This window comes from Elephas maximus, chromosome 18 (genome assembly GCF_024166365.1).
Source record: "Elephas maximus indicus isolate mEleMax1 chromosome 18, mEleMax1 primary haplotype, whole genome shotgun sequence".
Classification (NCBI taxonomy): domain Eukaryota; kingdom Metazoa; phylum Chordata; class Mammalia; order Proboscidea; family Elephantidae; genus Elephas; species Elephas maximus.
In genome coordinates this window covers 4,540,454-4,559,885 of record NC_064836.1, presented here as the reverse complement: position 1 = coordinate 4,559,885, position 19,432 = coordinate 4,540,454, and positions in this window count along the sequence as shown.

The following is a 19,432-nucleotide window of genomic DNA, read 5'->3' as shown; positions in this document are numbered from 1 at the left end:
CTTCGAATCACACTGACTCGCGTTGAATCACATCGTTTTGCATCAAACCAGATTGAATAGCTTCATATTGCATCAGATTGTGTCAAATGTCATCGAATCACAGCAAATCGCGTCACATTACGTTGAATAACTTCGAATTGCGTCAAATCTCATAGAATTCTGCTGAATCACGTCGAATCGCATGGAATCTCACCGAATCTCTTCGAATCCCTTCGAATGCCTTCGGATCTCGTCGAATCCCGTCAAATCCTGTCAAATCGCGTCGAAATGAATCGAATTGAATCAAATAGATTAAAGTAGGGTAGGTTTGAGTGGGTTGCAGTAGGGTTGGGAAGGGTAGACTAGAATAGACTACAACAGAATAGGACAGAAAAGAACTGAATAGAAAGAATAGAATAGAGTAGGGTAGAAGAGAGTCAAATAGTGCAGAACATAGTCGAATTGAGCCGAATGGAGACAAAACGAGACGAATCGCCTTGAATCGCTTCGAATCGGGTCAGATGAAATCGAATCAATTAGAATAGATCAGGGTAGGGAAGGGTAGACTAGAATAGAGGAGAATAGTGCAGAATGGTGTGGAATGGAATAAAATGGAGTCGAATAGAGACAGATAGAGATGAATAGAGTAGAAAAGACTCGAATAGTGCAGAATAGGGCCAAAGAAGGCCTAATCGAGCAGAATCCAGCAGAATCGACACAATTCAAGCCAAATAGAGCTGAATGGAGTGAAATGGAACCAAATCGAGCCTATTCGAACGGAATCGAGCTGATTCAAGCCTAATCGCGTCGAATCGGGTGGAAAAGCGTCGAATCGAATGGAATCAAATAGATTAGAGGAGGGGAGGGGAGGGGCGGGGAGGGTAGAATAGAATAGAACAGTACAGAATAGAAAGAATAAAATATAGTACAGTTGGGTAGAGCAGAGTAAGTAGAGAACAGTAGAGTAGAATTGAGTCAAACAGATTCGAACAGTGTCAAATAGTGCAGGATATAGCTGAATAGAGCCAATTCTAGACGAATCGAGCCAAATGGAAACAAAACGAGACGAACCGCGTCGAATTACTTTGAATCCCGTCGAATCGAATCCATTAGAATAGATTAGAGTAGGGTAGGGTAGGGTAGAACAGAATAGAGTAGAATGGATTCAAATGGAGTCCAATAGAGACAAATAGAGTAGAAAAGAGTCGAATCGAGCCGAATAGGGCCGCATAGGGCCGAATAAGGCTGAACCGATCCGGATCGAGGGGAAACGAGCTGAATCAAAGCGATCGAGCCTTATCGAGCTTAACCGAGCTGATGGTGCTGAATCGAGCCGAATCAAGCCGATTCAAGCATAATCACGTCCAATCGCATCGAAATGCTTTGAATTGAATCAAATTGAATAGATTAGAAGAGGTTAGGGTGGGGTAGTTTATGATAGGGTAGACGAAAGTAGACTACAGTAGAGTAGACAAGAGAAGGCTAGAGTAGTAGCCTAGACTAGTAAGCTGGACTAGTCAGCCAGACTAGTGGCATAGATCAGTAGCCTAGACAACTAGCTTTGAAGAGTACCCTTGCCTTGACAAGTACCCTAAATTAGTAATCTGAACTAGTACCCTTGCCTTAACTAGTACCCGTGCCTTAACTAGTAGCCTTAATTAGTACCCTTGCCTTAACCAGTAGTCTTAATTATTCCCTTTGCCTTAACTACTAACCTTAACTAGTACCGTGTCATTAACTAGTAGCCTGAACTAGTACCCTTGCGTTTAGTAGTACCCTTGCCCAAACTAGTACCCTTAGTTAGTACCCCTATTGAGTACTCATGAGTAGTAGGGTATGGTACGGTGGGGTAGTATAGGGTAGGGTAGCATACAGTGGAACAGAAAACATAGATGAAAATAGAACAGCATAGGTCAGGGTAGGTTAGCTTAGTGTAGGGTATGGTAGAGTAGCATAGGATGGAATAGAGAACCTAGAAAATGAGAATAGAATACAACAGAATAGAGAACAGTCTCGATTAGGATAGGGTAGGGTGGAGCAGGGTTCTGTAGAATAGAACAGTGTAGAATGGAGTCGAATGGTATGGAATGGAGTTGAATGGAGTGGAACAGAGATGAAGAGAGTAGAAAAGAGTTGAATAGAGCCGAATAGCACCTAACAGGACCAAACAGGGCCAAATCGAGTCGAATCAATGCAAATCGAACCGAATCGAATTGAATCGACCAGATTCGAGCAGAATGAAGCCTAATGGAGCCGAAACGAGCCAAATACAAACAAAATGAACCGAGCAAAATCGCACCTAATCGCATCGAATCTCGTCAAATTCCATCAAATCCCACCAAAAGCCGTCGAATCTCATGGAATCTCACCGAATCCCATCTAATTGTGTCAAATCGGGTCGAATGGTGTCAAATTGAATGGAATCGAATGAAATTGAATAGATTAGAGTAGTGTAGTTTAGGCTGGGATTCAGTAGGTAAGGGCCCAGTAGAATAGAATAGAGTAGAAAAGAAGGGAATACAGAGTAGAATGGAGTAGAGTTGAGTAGAGTAGAATAGTCAGAGTCGAGTAGTGCAGAATAGAGATGAATGGATCCAACTCAAGGCAAATCGAGTAGAATGGAGAGGAAATGAGACAAATCACGATGAATCGAATCGATTAGAATAGATTAGAGTCGGGTAGGGAATGGTAGAACAGAACAAAATAGTGTAGAATGGAGTAGAACAGAGTAGAATGGTGTGGAATGGAGTTCAATGGAGCCAAATAGAGACGAATAAAGAAGAAAAGAGTTGAACAGGGCTGAATAAGGTGGGATCGAGCTAAGTATGCGGAATCGAGCAGAATCGAGGCGAATTGACCTGATTCAAGCCAAATAGAGCTAAATCAAGCCGATTCAAGCCTAATCACATGGAATCGCATCGAAATGCATTGAATTGAGTCGAATAGATTAGAGTAGAGGAGGATAGGGTAGTAGAGGTTAGAACAGAACAGAACACAATAGAAACAATAGAATAGAATTAAGTAGAGTTGGGCACAGTAGAATAGAGTCAAATCGAGTTGAATAGAGCTGAAAAGAGCCAAAGAGATCTGAATACAGCCGAATCGACCAAATTCAAGGTGAATCAAGACGAATCATGTCGAATCATTTGAAATGTGTCGAATCGAATCAAATAGATTAGTGTATTGCAGGTAAGGTTAGGTTAGGGTAGGATAGAATAGAATAGAGAAGAATTGAACAGAAGAGAAAGAATAGAGTAGACTAGAGTCAAATGAGTCGAATACTGCCGAAAAGAGCAGAAAAGAGACGAGTAGAACCGAATCGAGTTTAATGGAGCAGAAAGGAGCTGAATGGAGCCGATAAGACCCGAATCAGGTCGAATCCCGTTCACGTGTGTCGAATAGAATAGAACAGATTACAGTAGGGTAAGTTAGGGTACGGTAGCATAGAATGCAGTAGAACAGAACGGAATAGAAGAGAACAGAAAAGAAAGAATAGAATAGGGTCGAGTGGAGTAGAGTAGAATAGAGTTGAATATTGCCAAATAGAGCCAAATACAGCCAAATAGAGCCCAAAAGAGCTGAATCGATAGAAATCAAGACAAATCGCGCCAAATCCCGTGGAATCGTGCTGTATCGCTTCGAATCCCGTCGAATTGCATTGAATCCCATCGATTCGAGTCAAATCAAAACCACTTGACTAGAATAGACTAGAGTAGGGTAGAGTACAATACAATAGAATAGAGAAGAATAGAGTAGGATGGAGTAGAATGGTGTAGAATGGAGTTGAATGGAGTTGAATGGAGTCGAAAAGAGATAATAGAGTAGAGTAGAGTGTAATAGAGCTGAATAGACCCTATTAGAGCCGGCTAGAGCCGAATGGAGCTGATTAGAGCTGAATCGAACTGATCTGAGCCGAATGGGGATGAACGGAGTGGAATGGAGCCGATTTGAGCCGAATCGCATCAAAATGCGTGGAATCGAATCCCGTAGAATAGAGTAGGGTAGGATAGAATAGAGTAGAATAGAACTGAACACAGTAGAAGAGAATAGAAAGAATACAATCACATGGAATTGTGTCCAAATGCATTGAATCGAGTAGAAATGCACTGAATAGAGTAGAAAAGGGTAGAGCAGAGCAGAATAGTGTAGAATAGAACAGAGTGGAATAGAGTCACATTGAGGCAAATGGAGACGAAACGAGGCAAATCGCGTAGAATCCCAGCAAATCAATGACAGTAAAATAGAGTAGGGTAGAGTAGAACAGTTTAAAATGGAGTAGAACGGTGAGCAATGGAATCGAATGAAGTAGAAAAGAACCGAATAGAGCCGAAGAGGGCCGAAGAAGGCCAAAGAAGGCTGAATCGAGCTGAAGTGAGGCAAATCGAGACTAATGGAGCCGAATTGAGCCTAATCAAGCCGAATCGACACTATTCGAGCCAAATGGAGCCGAATGGACACGAATTGAACTGATTCAACCTGCATCTCATCAAAATTCGTCGAATCGAATTGAATAGATTAGAGTAGGGGAGGTTCGGGTAGGGTAGGGTAGGGTAGAATAGAGTAGAGTAGAATAGAATACGACAGAACAATACAGAATGAATACAGAAAAGAGTAGGCTAGAGTAGAGTAGAGTAGCGGGGAATAGAGTAGAGTAGAATAGATTCAAACAGAGACAAATAAGGCCAAATCGAGCCGAATCGCGTCGAAATGGGTTGAATCAAATCCAATCAAGTGGATTAGAATACATTAGAGTTGGGTAGCGTAGGGTAGGGTAGAATAGAGTAGAACAGAATAGAAATAATACAATAGAATAGGGGAGTAGACTAGAGTACAATAGACTAGAATAGAGTCGAATAGAGCTGAATAGAGCCAAATGGAGACAAAATGAGAGGAATCGCATCGAATCGATTTGAGTAAATTAGAGTGGTGTAGGTTAGGGTAGAGCAGAATAGAGTAGAATAGCATAGAATGGTGTGGAATGAATAGAATGGAGTAGAATGGAGTTAAATAGAGACGAATAGAGCAGAAAAGAGTCGAATAGAGCAGAACAGGGCCGAATAAGGCCGAATTGAGCAGAATCGCAGCGATTCAAGCCAAAACGAGCTGAATGGAGCCTAATTGACCCGAATAGAGCCAAATCGATCAGAATCGAGCTGCGTCAAGCTTAATCGCGTCAAATCGCGTTAAATGCATCAAATCCAATCGAAACGTATAGATTAGAGAAGGGGGAGGGGAGGGTAGAATAGAACAGAGAAGAGTAGAAGAGATTAGAACAGAATAGGGCTAGAATAGAATAGAGTGGAAAAGAGTAGAGTCGAATGGAGCCGAATAGGCCGAGTAGAGACGAATAGAGACGAATGGAGCTGAATAGAGCCAAAAAGAGCCTTAGTGCCGAATCGCACCTAATCGAGCTGAATCAAGCAGATTCGCACCGACTGTCGCCGAATACCGTCGAATAACATCGAATCACGTCGAATCGAGTTGAGTCACATCTTTTTGCATCAAACAAGGTCAAACTGCTTCATATTGGGTCGAATCCCATTGTATCAGGTCGAATAACCTCGAATTGTGTCAAATCTCATAGAATCCTACTGAATCATGTCGAATAGCATGCAATCTCGTCAAATCTCTTTGAATCCCTTCGAATGCCTTCAGATCTGTTTGAACCCAGTCAAATCCTTTCAATCACGTCGAATTGAATTGAATTGAATCAAGTAGATTAAAGTAGGGTAGGTTTGGGTGGGTTGCAGTAGGGTTGGGAAGGGTAGACTAGAATAGACTACAACAGAATAGGAGAGAAAAAAACAGAATAGAAACAATACAACAGAATAGAATAGAGTAGAGTAGAAGAGAGTCAAATAGTGCAGAACATAGCCGAATTGAGCCGAATGGCGACAAAATGAGATGAATGGCCTTGAATCGCTTCGATTCGGGTCCAAAGAAATTGAATCAATTAGAATAGATTAGGGTAGGGAAGGGTAGAAAATAGAATAGAGGAGAATAGTGTAGAATGGTGTGGAATGGAATAAAATGGATTTGAATAGAGACGGATAGAGATGAATAGAGTAGAAAAGAGTCAAATAGAGCAGAATATGGCCGAATAGGGCCAAAGAAGGCCTAATCGAGCGGAATCCAGCAGAATTGACACAATTCAAGCCAAATAGAGCCGAATGGAGTGAAATGGATCCAAATCGAGCCGATTCAAACCGATTCAAGCCTAATCGCGTCGAATCGAGTGGAAAAGCATCAAATCGAATGGAATTAAATAGATTAAAGAAGGGGAGGGGAGGTGTGGGGAGGGTAGAATAGAATAGAACAGTACAGCTAAGGCAAGGCAAAATGGCAATAAGTGAAGGCAAGGCAGGGCAGATAAGGAAAAAGGCAGAAAGGCAAAAAGACAAGGCAAACGGCAAAAAGTCAAAAAACCTGAAAGAGAAGTCAAAAAGGCAAGGCAAAAAGGGAAATGGCAAGAGAAATAGGCAAAAAGCAAAAACGCAAAAAGGCAAGGCAAGGAAAAAGGCAGAAAGGCAAAAAGGCAAAAGGACAATGCAAGGAAAGGAAAAAAGTCTAAAAGGCAAAGCAAAAAGGCTATGCAAAAATGCAAAAAGGAAAAGAGATAAGGCAAAAGTAAATATGGAATAAAGGCAAGGAAAGAAGGCAAAAAGCCAAAAAGACAAGGGAAAAAGGGAAAGCAAAAACACAAAAAAGCAAAACGGAAAAAGGCAAGGCAGAAAAACAAAAAGGAAAAAAGACAATAAGGCGAGCCAAAAAGGAATAAAGGCAAGGAAAAAAGGCATAAAGGCAAGGCAAAAAGGCAAAAAGATGAGGCAAAAGGAAAAAAGACAACGAGGGAAAAAGTAAAAAAGACAAGGCAAATACCTAAAACGGAAGGCAAAAAAGGGAAAAAGGGAAGGCAAAAAGGCAAGGCAAAAAGAAAAAAAGGCAAAAAGGCAAGGAAAAAAGGTGAAAAGATAAGGCAAAAGGAAAAAAGGCAAGGAATAAAGGCCAAGAGGCAAAAAACTCAAAAGGCGAGGCAAAAAGAGAAAAAGGCAAAAAGGCAAGGCAATACGGTAAAAAGGCAAAAACAGAACGCAAACCGGTAAAAAGGCAAAAAGGTAAGTCATAAAGGCAAAAACGCAACGAAAAAGGCAAGGCAAAAAGGGAAAAAGTCAAGGCAAACAGGCAAGACAAAAGGCAAAAAGCAAAAAGACAAGGAAAAATGCAAAAAGTCAAAAGGCAACTCAAGGCAAAAAAGCAAAAACACAAGGCAAGACAAAAAGGCAAAGACGCAAAGCAAGGCAAGGCAAGGAAAAAGGCAAAAAGGTAAAAAAGTGAAAAGGCAAAAAGGCAATGCAAGGAAAGGAATAAAGGCTAAAAGGCAAAGCAAAAAGGCAATGCGAAAATGAAAAAAGATAAGGCAAAAGGAGAAATGTCAAATAGGCAAAAAGTCAAAAAGACAAGGCAAAAAGCTAAAAAGCAAGGCAAAAACGCAAGGCAAAAACGCAAGGCAAGGCAATGTAAAAAGGCAAAAAAGCAAAAAGGCAAAAATGCAAGGCAAACTGGTAAAAAGTCAAATAGGCAAGGCAAAACAGCAAAAAGCCAAAAAGGCAAGGAAAAAGGAAAACAGGCAAGGCAAAAAGGCAAAGAGGGAAAAAGGGTAGGGAAAAAGGCAAAAACGCAAGGCAAGGTAAAAAGGCAATAAAGCAAAAATACACAAAGGCAAGGCAAAAAAGCAAAAAGGGAAAAAGGCAAGGCAAATTCACCAAAGGCCAAAAAGGCAAGACATGAAGGCAAAAAAGCAAGGCAAAAAGGCAAGGCAATAATGTAAAATGGCAAAAGGGCAAGGCAATAAGGCAAAAAGGCAAGGCAAAAACGCAAAATGGAAAAAGGCAACCAAAAAGGGGAAAAGGCAAGGCAAAAAGGCAAGGCAAGGCAAGGGAAAAAGGGAAAAAGGCAAGACAAGGCAAGGCAAGGAAAAAGACAAAAAGGTAAAAAGTCAAAGCAAGGCAAAAAGGTAAAAAGTCAAAGCAAAGCAAAAAGGCAAGGCAAGGCAAAAAGGAAAAAGGCCAAAAGGCAAAAATCAAAGGGAAGGCAAAAAGGCAAGCGAGGAAAGGCAAAAAAGGAGAAAGGAAAGGCAAAAAGAAAAAGGCAGAAAAGGAAAAAGGCAAGCCAAGGCAAGGCAAAAAAGGAAAAAGGCAAGGCAAAGCAAAAAGGAAAAAAGGCAATGCAAAAAGGACAAAAGGGAAGGAAAAAAAGGCAAGACAAAAAGGCATAGAGGGAAAAGGCAAGTCAAGGCAAGGAAAAAAGGCAAAAAGGCAGGGCAACGGAAAAAAAAGGCAAGGCAAGGCAAAAAGACTAAAAGGCAAGGCAAAAAGGTAAGGAAAACTGGCAAAAAGGCAAAAAGGAAGGCAAAAAGGAAGGCAAAAAGGCAAGGCTAGGGAAAAAGGAAAAAAGGCAAGGCAAGGCAAAAAGGCAAAGTAAAAAGGCAAAAAGACAAAAACGCAAGGCAAGGCAAGGTAAAAAAGCAAAAAGGCAAGGCAATTAGGTAAAAAGGCAAAAGGGCAAGGCAGTAAGATAAAAAGGCAAAAAGGCAAGGCATGAAGGCAAAAAGGCAAGGCAAGGCATGAAGGCAAAAAGGCAAGGCAAGGAAAACCAAAAGGCAAGGCAAAAAGGCAAGGCAAAATGCAAGGCAAGGGAAAAAGGCAAGGCGAGGAAAAAGGCAAAAACACAAAAAGGCAAGTCAAGGCAAAAAGGCAAAGCAAGGCACGCAAAAAGGCAAAAACGGAAGGCAAGGCAAGGAAAAAGCGAAAAAGGCAAAAAGGCAAAGCAAGGGAAAAAGGTAAAGCAAGGAAAACAGGCAAAGCAAGGCAAAAAGCCTAGGCAAGGCAAGGCGAAAAGATAAAGGCAAAAAGGCAAGACAAGGCTAGGCAAAAAGGCAAGGCAAGGCAAAATGGAAAAAAAGGCAAAAAGGACAGGGTAGGCAAAAAGGAAAGGGTAGGCAAAAAGGAAAGGGTGGGCAAAAAGGAAAGGGAAGGCAAAAAGGAAGTCTTTTTCCTTCCCTGCCTTGCATTTTTGACTTTTTGCCTTTCCTCTTTGCCTTTTTGCTTTTTTGCCTTTGTGCCTTGCCTTTTTTCTTTTTGCCTTTTTACCTTGCCTTGCCTTTTTGCCTTTATGCCTTGCCTTTTTCCTTTGTCTTTTTCGCTTTTTGACGTTTTTCCTTGCCTTTTTTCCATTTTTACTTTTACCTTATTTTTGCCTTTTTGCTTTGACTTTTAGCATTTTTGCCTTTCCTTGCGTTGCCTTTTTGCCTTTTTCTGTCTTGCCTTGTGTTGTGTTTTTGCCTTGCCTTGTATTTTTGCCTTGACTTGCCTTTGTGAATTTTTGCCTTGTCTTTTTTCCTTTTTCTCTTTGTTTTTTCCTTTGTTTTTTGCCGTTTATCCTTACCTTTTTCCATTTTCACTTTTGCCTTTTTTCCTTTTTGCATTTTTGAATTGCCTTTTTGCCTTTTTGCTTTGCCTTTTAGCCTTTATTCCTTTCCTTGTATTGTCTTTTTACTTTTTTACCTTTTTCCTTGCCTTGCCTTGCTTTGCGTTTTTGACTTGCCTTGTGTTTTGCCTTTTTGCCTTTTGTCTTGCCTTTTTTGCCTTGCCTTTTTCGTTGCCTTTATGACTTGCCTTTTTACCGGTTTGCCTTCCCTTTTTGCCTTTTTGTCTTGCCTTTTTCCCTTTTTGCCTTGCTTTTTACCTTTTTGCTTTGCCTTTTGATTTTTTGCCTCTTTGCCTTTTTTACTTGCCTTTTTTTCCTATTGTGTTATCTTTTTGCCTTTTTCTGCCTTGCCTTTTTCCTTTTTGCTTTTTTGCCTTTTTACCTTGCCTTGCCTTGCCTTTTTTCCTGTTTGCCTTGCCTTTTTCCCTTGTCTTTTTGGATTTTTGCCTTTTTTCCATTTTTACTTTTGCCTTATCTTTTTCCCTTTTTGCCTTTTGTTTTGCCTTGACTTTTTCCCTTTTTGCCTTGCCATTTTCATTGCCTTTTTGCCTCTATAACGTCCCTTTTTGCCTTTTTACCGTATTGCCTTGCCTTTTTGCCTTTTTGTCTTGCCTTTGGCCTTTTTCCCATTGCATTTTACCTTTTTGCCTTTCCTTTTGACTTTTTGCCTCTTGGCCTTTTTTTCCTTTTGCCTTATCTTTTTGCCTTTTTGTCCTTTTGCCTTGCTGTTTTGCCTTTTTTCCTTGCCTTTTTCACTTTTTGCCTTCCCGTTTTCCCTTTTTTGCCTTCCGTTTTAGCTTTTTACCCTGTCTTTTTGACTTTTTCCCTCTGACTTTTTTCCTTTTGCCTTATCTTTTTGCCCTTTTCCGTTGCCTTTTTGCCTCTTTTCCTTGCCTTTATTCTTTTTTTCTTTTTGCTTTTTTGCCTTGCCTTTTTCCTTTTTGCTTTTTTGCCTTGCCTTTTTGCCTTTTTCCCTTGTCTTTTTGGTTTTTCGCCCTTTTTCCTTGCCTTTTTTCCATTTTTACTTTTGCCTTATCTCCTTTCCTTTTTGCATTTTTGTATTGACTTTTTGCTTTGCCTTGCATTGCCCTTTTGCCTGTTTACCTTTCTGCCTTTTTCCTTGCCTTGACTTGCGTTTTTGCCTTTTTGCCTTGCCTTGCATTTTTGCCTTGACTTGCCTTTTGACTTTTTGCCTTGTGTTTTTGCCTTTTCCATGTTTTGCATTGCCTTTTTGCCTTTAGGCCTTTTTGCCTTGCATTTTTGCATTTTGGCCTTAGTGCCTTGCCTTGCCTTTTTCTCTTTTTTCATTTCCTTTCCTTGCCTTGCCTTTTTGCCTAGCCTTGTCTTGCCTTTTGACTTTCCCTTTTTGCCTTGCCTTGCCTAGGATTTTTGCCTTTTTGCTTTGCTTTGCCTTTTTGCCTGCCTTTGCTTTTTGCCTTTTTCCTTGCCTTGTCTTGCCTTGTGTTTTTGCCTTTTTGCCTTGACTTGCCTTTTGCCTGTTTCCTTGCCTTGCCTTGCATTTTTCTCTTGCCTTTTTGCCTCTTTTCCTTGGCTTTTTGCCTTTTTACCTTGCCTTGTCTTTTTGCCTTGCCTTTTTGCATTTTGCCTTTTTGCCTTGCCTTTTTGGTTTTCCTTGCCTTGCCTTTTGGCCTTCATGCCTTGCCTTTTGCCCTTTTTACCTTATTGCCTTGCCTTTTTGGCTTTTTCCCTTGACTTTCTGCTTTTTTGCCTTTTTACCCTCCCTTGCCTTGGGTTTTTGCGTTTATCCCTTGCCTTTTTGCCTTCCCTTTTTCCCTTTTTTGCCTTCCATTTGAGCTTTTTGCCTTGTCTTTTTGACTTTTTTCCTCTTTGTCTGTTTGCCTTTTGCCTTATCTTTTTGCCTTTTTGCCCTTTTGCCTTGCCTTTTTGCTTTTTTCCTTGTCTTTATTCCTTTTTGCCTTCTTTCTTTTTTTCCTGCCTTTTTCCTTTTTTGCCATTTTGTCTTGCCTTTTTCCCTTGTCTTTTTGGATTTTTGCCTTTTTTTCCTTCCCTTTTTTCCATTTTTACTTTTGCCTTATCTCTTTTCCTTTTTGCATTTTTGCACTGCCTTTTTGTCTTTTTGCTTTGCCTTTTAGCCTTTCCTTTCATTGCCCTTTTGCCTTTTAGACTTTGTACGTTTTTACCTTTGTGCCTTTTTCCTTGCCTTGCCTTGCGTTTTTGACTTGCTTTGCATTTTTGCCTTTTTGCCTTGAGTTGCCTTTTGACTTTTTGCCTTGTCTTTTTGCCTTTTTCACGTTTTGAGTTGCCTTTTTGCCTTTAGGCGTTTACCTTGCATTTTTGCCTTTGTACCTTGCCTTGTCTTGCCTTTTTGTCCTTTAGTCGTTTTGCCTTGCCTTGCCTTTTTGCCTAGCCTCGTCTTGCCTTTTCACCTTTACCTTTTCGCCTTGCCTTGACTAGGCTTTTTGCCTTGCTTTGCCTTTTTGCCTTGATTTGCCTTTTTGCCTTTTTCCTTGCCTTGCTTTGCCTTGCCTTTTCGCCTTTTAGACTTTTTGCCTTGCCTTGCATGGCCTTTTTGCATTTTGCCTTGCCTCACCTCTTTTGCCATTTTGCCTTACCTTTTTCCCTCTTTGCCTTACCTTTTTCCCTCTTTGCCTTGTTGCCTTTGCCTTGCCTTTTTTGCTTTTTGCCTTGCCTTTTGCCTTCCCTTTTTACTGTTTTGCCTTTTTGCATTGCCTTTTTGCATTGCCTTTTAGCCTTTTTATCTTTCCTTGCGTTGCATTTTTTCTTGCCTTGCCTTGCTTTGCATTTTTCCCTTTTTGCCTTGCTTTTTCCTTTTTTCCTTCATGCCTTGCCTTTTTCCTTTATGCCTAGCCTTTTTGTCTGTTTGCATTTTTACCTTATTACCTCGCCTTTTTGCCTTTTTGCTTTTTTCTCTTTTTTTCCTTGTGTTGCCTTGCGTTTTTGCCTCTTTGCCTTATTGCCTTGCCTTTTCCCTTTTTGGCTTTTTGCCTTGTCTTTTTTCCTTTTGGCCTTATCTTTTTGCCTTTTTTCTTTTGTGCCTTTTTTCTTTTTTGCCTTTTTCCTTGCCTTGCCTTGCGTTTTTACCTTTTTACCTTATTGCCTTGCCTTTTTCCCTTTTTGCGTTGTCTTTTTTCCTTTTTCCCTGCCTTTTTTCCTTCCTGCATTTCCTTTTACCCTTTTTGCCTTTCCTTGTTTCACTTTTTACCTTTTTGCCTTCCCTTGCCTTTTTGCCTGTTTGCCTTTTTGCCTTGACTTTTTGCCTTTTTTCCTTGCCTTGCCTTACCTTGCGTTTTTGCCTCTTTCCTTGCTTTTTCCTTTTTTGCCTTTTTGCCTTACCATTTTGCCTTTTTCCCTTCACGCGTTGCCTTTTTCTTTTTTGTCTTCATGCCTTGCCTTTTTGTCTGTTTGCATTTTTACCTTATTGCCTTGCCTTTTTGTCTTCCCTTTTTGCGTTTTTGCCTTACTTTTTGCCTTTTTACCTTGCCTTGCCTTGCCTTTTTACCTTTCCTTGCCTTGCCATTTTGCCTTTTTACCTTTCCTTGCCTTGCCTTTTTGCCTTTTTCCTTGCCGTGTCTTGCTTTGCATTTTTGCCTTGCCTTTTTACCTTTTTGCCTTGCCTTTTTACATTTTTCACTTTTGCCTTGCTTTTTTGCCTTTTGCAATTTGTCTTGCCTTTTTGCCTTGCCTTTTTACTTTTTCCCTTTTGCCTTGCCTTTTTGCCTTTTTGCTGTTTTGCCTTTTTGTCTTCCCTTTTTGCTCTTTTGCCTTTTTACCTTGCCTAGCCTTGCATTTTTGCCTTTTTGCCTTGCCTTTTCCCATTTTGATTTTTTAGCTTGTCTTTTTTTCCTTGCCTTTTTTCCTTATCTTTATGTCTTTTTTCCTTTGTGCCTTTTTTTCCCTTTTTACCTTACCTTGCCCTGCGTTTTTTGCCTTTTTGCATTTCCTCTTCCCGTTTTGCCCTTTTGGCTTGTCTTTTTTCCTTTTTGCCTTGCCTTTTTTCCTTTTTGTCTTTCCTTTTAGCCTCTTTGCCTTTCCTTGTCTTCACTTTTTACCTTTTTGCCTTCCCTTGCCTTCTTGCCTGTTTTCCTTTTTGCCTTGACTTTTTGCCTTTTTGCCTTTTCCCCTGACTTGCCTTGCCTTGCATTTTTGCCTTTTTGCCTTTTTCCCTTGCTTTGCCGTGCCTTCTTGCTTTTTTGCCTTGACTTTTTGCCTTTCCTTTTTCTTATCGTCTTGCGTTTTCGCCTGCCTTTTTACCTTGCCTTTTTGCTTTTCCTTACCTCCTTTTTGCCTTGTCTTGCCTTTTTGCCTTTTTTACTTTCCTTTCCTTGCCTTTTTGCCTAGACTTGCCTTGCCTTTTTCCCTCTATCTTTTTTGCCTTGAGTTGCTTACCTTTTTCCCTTTTTGCCTTGACTTGCCTTGCGTGTTTGCTTTTTTGCCTGTTTGGTTTTTGGCCTTTTTCCCTTTTTGTCTATTTCTTTGCCTTTCCTTGAGCTGACCTGCAGCGTATTGAGTATTGTCCTTCCCTTCACCTAAAGTGGTACTTATCTACTAACTAATCAGTAAATAACCCTCTCCCACCCTCCCTCCCTCCCCCCTCGTAACCACAAAAGTATGTGTTCTTCTCAGGTTTACTATTTCTCAAGATCTTATAATAGTGGTCTTATACAATATTTGCCCTTTTGCCTCTGACTAATTTCACTCAGCATAATGCCTTCCAGGTTCCTCCATGTTATGAAATGTTTCACAGATTCGTCACTCTTCTTTATCGATGCGTAGTATTCCATTGTGTGAATATACCATAATTTATTTAGCCATTCATCTGTTGATGGACACTTTGGTTGCTTCCAGCTTTTTTTAGAGCTGCAATAAACATGGGTGTGCATATATCTGTTTGTGTGAAGGCTCTTATTTCTCTAGGGTATTTTCCGAGGAGTGGGATTTCTGGGTTGTGTAGTAGTTCTATTGCTAACTGTTTAAGGAAACGCCAGATAGATTTCCAAAGTGGATGTACCATTTTACATTCCCACCAGCAGTGTATAAGAGTTCCAATCTCTCCGCAGCCTCTCCAACATTTATTATTTTGTGTTTTTTGGATTAATGTCAGCCTTGTTGGAGTGAGATGAAATCTCATCATAGTTTTAATTTGCATTTCTCTAATGGCTAATGATCGAGAGTATTTTCTCATGTATCTGTTAGCCGCCTGAATATCTTCTTTAGTGAAGTGCGTGTTCATATCCTTTGACCACTTTTTGATCAGGTTGTTTGCCTTTTTGTGGTTGAGTTTTCACAGAATCATATAGATTTTAGAGATCAGGCGCTGGTCGGGGATGTCATAGCTGAAAATTCTTTCCCAATCTGTAGGTGGTCTTTTTCCTCTTTTGGTGAAGTCTTTAGATGAGCATAGGTGTTTGATTTTTAGGAGCTCCCAGTTATCTGGTTTCTCTTCGTCATTTTTGGTAATGTTTTGTATTCTGTTTATGCCTTGTATTAGGGCTCCTAAGGTTGTCCCTATTTTTTCTTCCATGATCTTTATCGTTTTAGTCTTTATGTTTAGGTCTTTGATCCACTTGGAGTTAGTTTTTGTGCATGGTGTGAGGCATGGGTCCTGTTTCATTTTTTTTTGCAAATGGATATCCAGTTCAGCCAGCACCATTTGTTCAAAAGACTATCTTTTCCCCAATTAACTGACACTGGGCCTTTGTCAAATATCAGCTGCTCATACGTGGATGGATTTATATCTGGGTTCTCAATTCTGTTCCATTGGTCTATGTGTCTGTTGTTGTACCAATACCAGGCTGTTTTGACTACTGTGGCTGTACAATAGGTTCTGAAATCAGGTAGAGTGAGGCCTCCCACCTTCTTCTTTTTCAGTAATGCTTTGCTTATCTGGGGCTTCTTTCCCTTCCATATGAAGTTGGTGATCTGTTTCTCCATCACATTAAAAAATGTCATTGGAATTCGGATCGGAAGTGCATTGTATGTATAGATGGCTTTTGGTAGAATAGACATTTTTACTATGTTAAGTCTTCCTCTCCATGAGCAAGGTATGTTTTTCCACTTATGTAGGTCCTTTTTAGTTTCTTGCACTAGTACTCTGTAGTTTTTTTGTATAGGTCGTTTACATCTTCGGTAAGTTTTATTCCCAAGTATTTTCTCTTCTTAGGGGCTACTGTGAATGGCATTGATTTGGTGATTTCTTCTTCAATGTTCTTTTTGTTGATGTAGAGGAATCCAAGTGATTTTTTTATGTTTATCTTATAACCTGAGACTCTGCTGAACTCTTCTATTAGTTTCAGTAGTTTTCTGGAGGATTCCTTAGGGTTTTCTGTGTATAAGATCAGGTCATCTGCAAATAGAGACAATTTTACTTCTTCCTTGCCAATCTGGATGCCCTTTATTTCTTTGTCTTGCCTAATTGCTCTGGCTAGGACCTCTAGCACAATGTTGAATAAGAGCGGTGATAAAGGGCATCTTTGTCTGGTTCCCATTCTCAAGGGAAATGCTTTGAGGCTCTCTCCGTTTAGAGTGATGTTGGGTGTTGGCTTTGTATAAAAAATTTTTTTTTATATGTAGAGTAATTTTCCTTCAATTTTTATTTTGCTGAGAGTTTTTATCATAAATTGGTGTTGGACTTTGTCAAATGCCTTTTCTGCATCAATTGATAAGATCATGTGGTTTTTGTCTTTTGTTTTATTTATATGGTGGATTACATTAATGGTTTTTCTCATTTTAAACCAGCCTTGCATACCTGGTATAAATCCCACTTGGTCGTGGTGGATTATTTTTTTGATGTGTTGTTGAATTCTATTGGCTAGAATTTCGTTGAGGATTTTTGCATCTATGTTCATGAGGGATATAGGTCAGTAATTTTCTTTTTTGTGGTGTCTTTACCCTAATTTGGTATCAGGGATATGGTGGCTTCCTAGAATGAGTTAGGTAGTATTCCGTCGTTTTCTATGCTTTGAAATAACTTTAGTAGTAACGGTGTTAATTCTTCTCTGAAAGTTTGGTAGAACTCTGCAGTGAAGCCGTCCAGGCCAGGGCTTTTTTTTTGTTCGGAGTTTTTTTTATTACCTTTTCAATCTCTTTTTTTGTTATGGGTCTATTTAGTTGTTCTGTTTCTGATTGTGTTGGTTTCGGTAGGTAGTGTTTTTCTAGGAATTCATCCATTTCTTCTAGGTTTGCAAATTTGTTAGAGTACAATTTTTCGTAATAATCTGATATGATTCTTTTAATTTCAGTTGGGTCTGTTGTGATGTGGCCCATCTCGTTTCTTATTCGGGTTATTTGTTTCCTTTCCTGTATTTCTTTAGTCAGTCTGGCCAATGGTTTATCAAATTCGCTAATTTTTTCAAAGAACCAGCTTTTGGCTTTGTTAATTCTTTCAACTGTTTTTCTGTTCTCCAATTCATTTAGTTCAGCTCTAATTTTTATTATTTGTTTTCTTCTGGTGCCTGATGGATTCTTTTGTTGCTCGCTTTCTATTTGTTCAAGTTGTAGAGTCTGTTCTCTGATTCTGGCTCTTTCTTCTTTATGTATGTCCATTTATTGAAGTAAATTGACCTCTGAGCACTGCTTTTGCTGTGTCCGAGAGGTTTGGATAGGAAGTGTTTTCATTCTCGTTGCATTCTATGAATTTCTTTATTCCCGCCTTAATGTCTTCTGTAACCCAGTCTTTTTTCAGCAGGGTGTTGTTCAGTTTCCAAGTATTTGATTTCTTTTCGCTAATTTTTCTGTTATTGATTTCCACTTTTATGGCCTTGTGGTCTGAGAAGATGTTTTGTAATATTTCGATGTTTTGGATTCTGCAAAGGTTTGTTTTATGACCTAAAATTTGGTCTATTCTAGAGAATGTTCCATGTGCTCTAGGAAAAAAGTGTACTTGGCAGCTGTTGAGTGGAGTATTCTGTATAAGTCTATGAGGTCAAGTTTGTTGATTGTAGCAATTAAGTCTTCCGTGTCTCTATTGAGCTTCTTACTGGAAGTCCTGGCCTTCTCCGAAAGTGGCGTGTTGAAGTCTCCTACTATAGTTGTAGAGGTGTCTGTCTCACTTTTCAGTTCTGTTAAAGTTTGTTTAGTGTATCTTGCAGTCCTGTCATTGGGTGCATAAATATTTAATATGGTTATATCTTCCTGGTCAATTGTCCCTTTAATCATTATGTAGTGTCCTTCTTTATCGTTTTTGGTGGATTTAACTTTAAAGTCTATTTTGTCAGAAATTACTATTGCTACTCCTGCTCTTTTTTGCTTGTTGTTTGCTTGATGTATATTTTTTCATCCTTTAAGTTTTAGTTTGTTTGTGTCTCTAAGTCTAAGGTGTGTCTCTTGTAGGCAGCATATAGACGGATCGTGTTTCTTTATCCAGTCTGAGACTCTCTGTGTCTTTATTTAGTCCATTTACATTCAGCGGAATTGTAGATGTGTTTAGTGCTGTCATTTTGATGCCTTTTTGTGTGTGTTGTTGACAATTTCATTTTTCCACTTTTTTGTGCTGAGACTTTTTCTTTGTAAATTGCGTGTTCCTCATTTTCATAGTAGTCGAATTTATGTTTGCTGAGTCTTTATGTTTTTCTTGGTTTTTATTTTGAGTTATGGAGTTGTTATACCTCCTTGTGGTTACCTTAATATTTACCCCTAGCTTTCTAAGTAAAAACCTAACTTGTATTGTCCTATATCGCCTTGTTTCCCTCTCCATTTGGCAGTTCTATGCCTCCTGTATTTACTCCCTCTTTTTGATTATTGTGATCTTTTACATATTGACTTCAATGATTCCCTGTTTTGAGTGTTTTTTCTTTTTAAAATTAATCTTAATTTGTTTTTGTGATTTCCCTATTCGAGTTGATATCAGGATGTTCTATTCTGTGACCTTGTGCTGATATCTGATATTATTGATTTTCTGACCAATTTCCTTTAGTATTTCTTGTAGCTTTGGTTTGGTTTTTGCAAATTCTCTAAGCTTGTGTTTGTCTGTAAATGTTTTAATTTCACCTTCATATCTGAGAGAGAGTTTTGCTGGATGTATGATCCTTGGCTGGCAGTTTTTCTCCTTCAGTGCTCTATATATGTCATCCCATTGCCTTCTTGCCTGCATGGTTTCTTCTGAGTAGTCTGAACTTATTGATTCTCCTTTGTAGGAGACCTTTCTTTTATCCCTGGCTGCTTTTAAAATTTTCTCATTATCTTTGGTTTTGGCAAGTTTGATGATAATATGTCTTGGTGATTTTCTTTTTGGATCAATCTTATATGGGGTTTGATGAGCATCTTGGATAGATATCCTTTGGTCTTTCATGATGTCAGGGAAATTTTCTGCCAACAGATCTTCAACTCTTCTCTCTGTATTTTCTGTTATCCCTCCCTGTTCTGGAACTCCAATTACAGGCAAGTTATTCTTCTTGATAGCGTTCTACATGATTCTTAGGGTTTCTTCATTTTTTTTAATTCTTTTGTCTGATTTTTTCAGCTATATTGGTGTCAATTCCCTTGTCCTCCAGATCCCCCACTTTGCATTCCAATTGCTCGAGCCTGCTCCTCTGACTTCCTATTGAGTTTTCTAATTCTGTACTTTTGCTGTTAATATTTTGGATTTCTGAATGCTGTCTTTCTATGGATTCTTGCAACTTATTAATTTTTCCACTATGTTCTTAAATAGTCTTTTTGATTTCTTCAACTGCTTTATCAGTGTGTTCCTTGGCTTTTTCTGTAGATTGCCTTATTTCATTTTTGAGGTCATCCCTGATGTCTTGAAGCATTCTGTAAATTAGTTTTTTATATTCTGCATCTGGCAATTCCAGGATTGTATCTTCATTTGGGAAAGATTTTGATTCTTTAATTTGGGGAGTTGTAGAAGCAATCATGGCCTGCTTCTTTATGTGGTTGGATATTGACTGCTGTCTCTGAGCTATCTGTAAGATATTGTAGTGATTTATTCTATATTTGCTCACTGAGTCTTATCTTGTTTTGTTTTCTT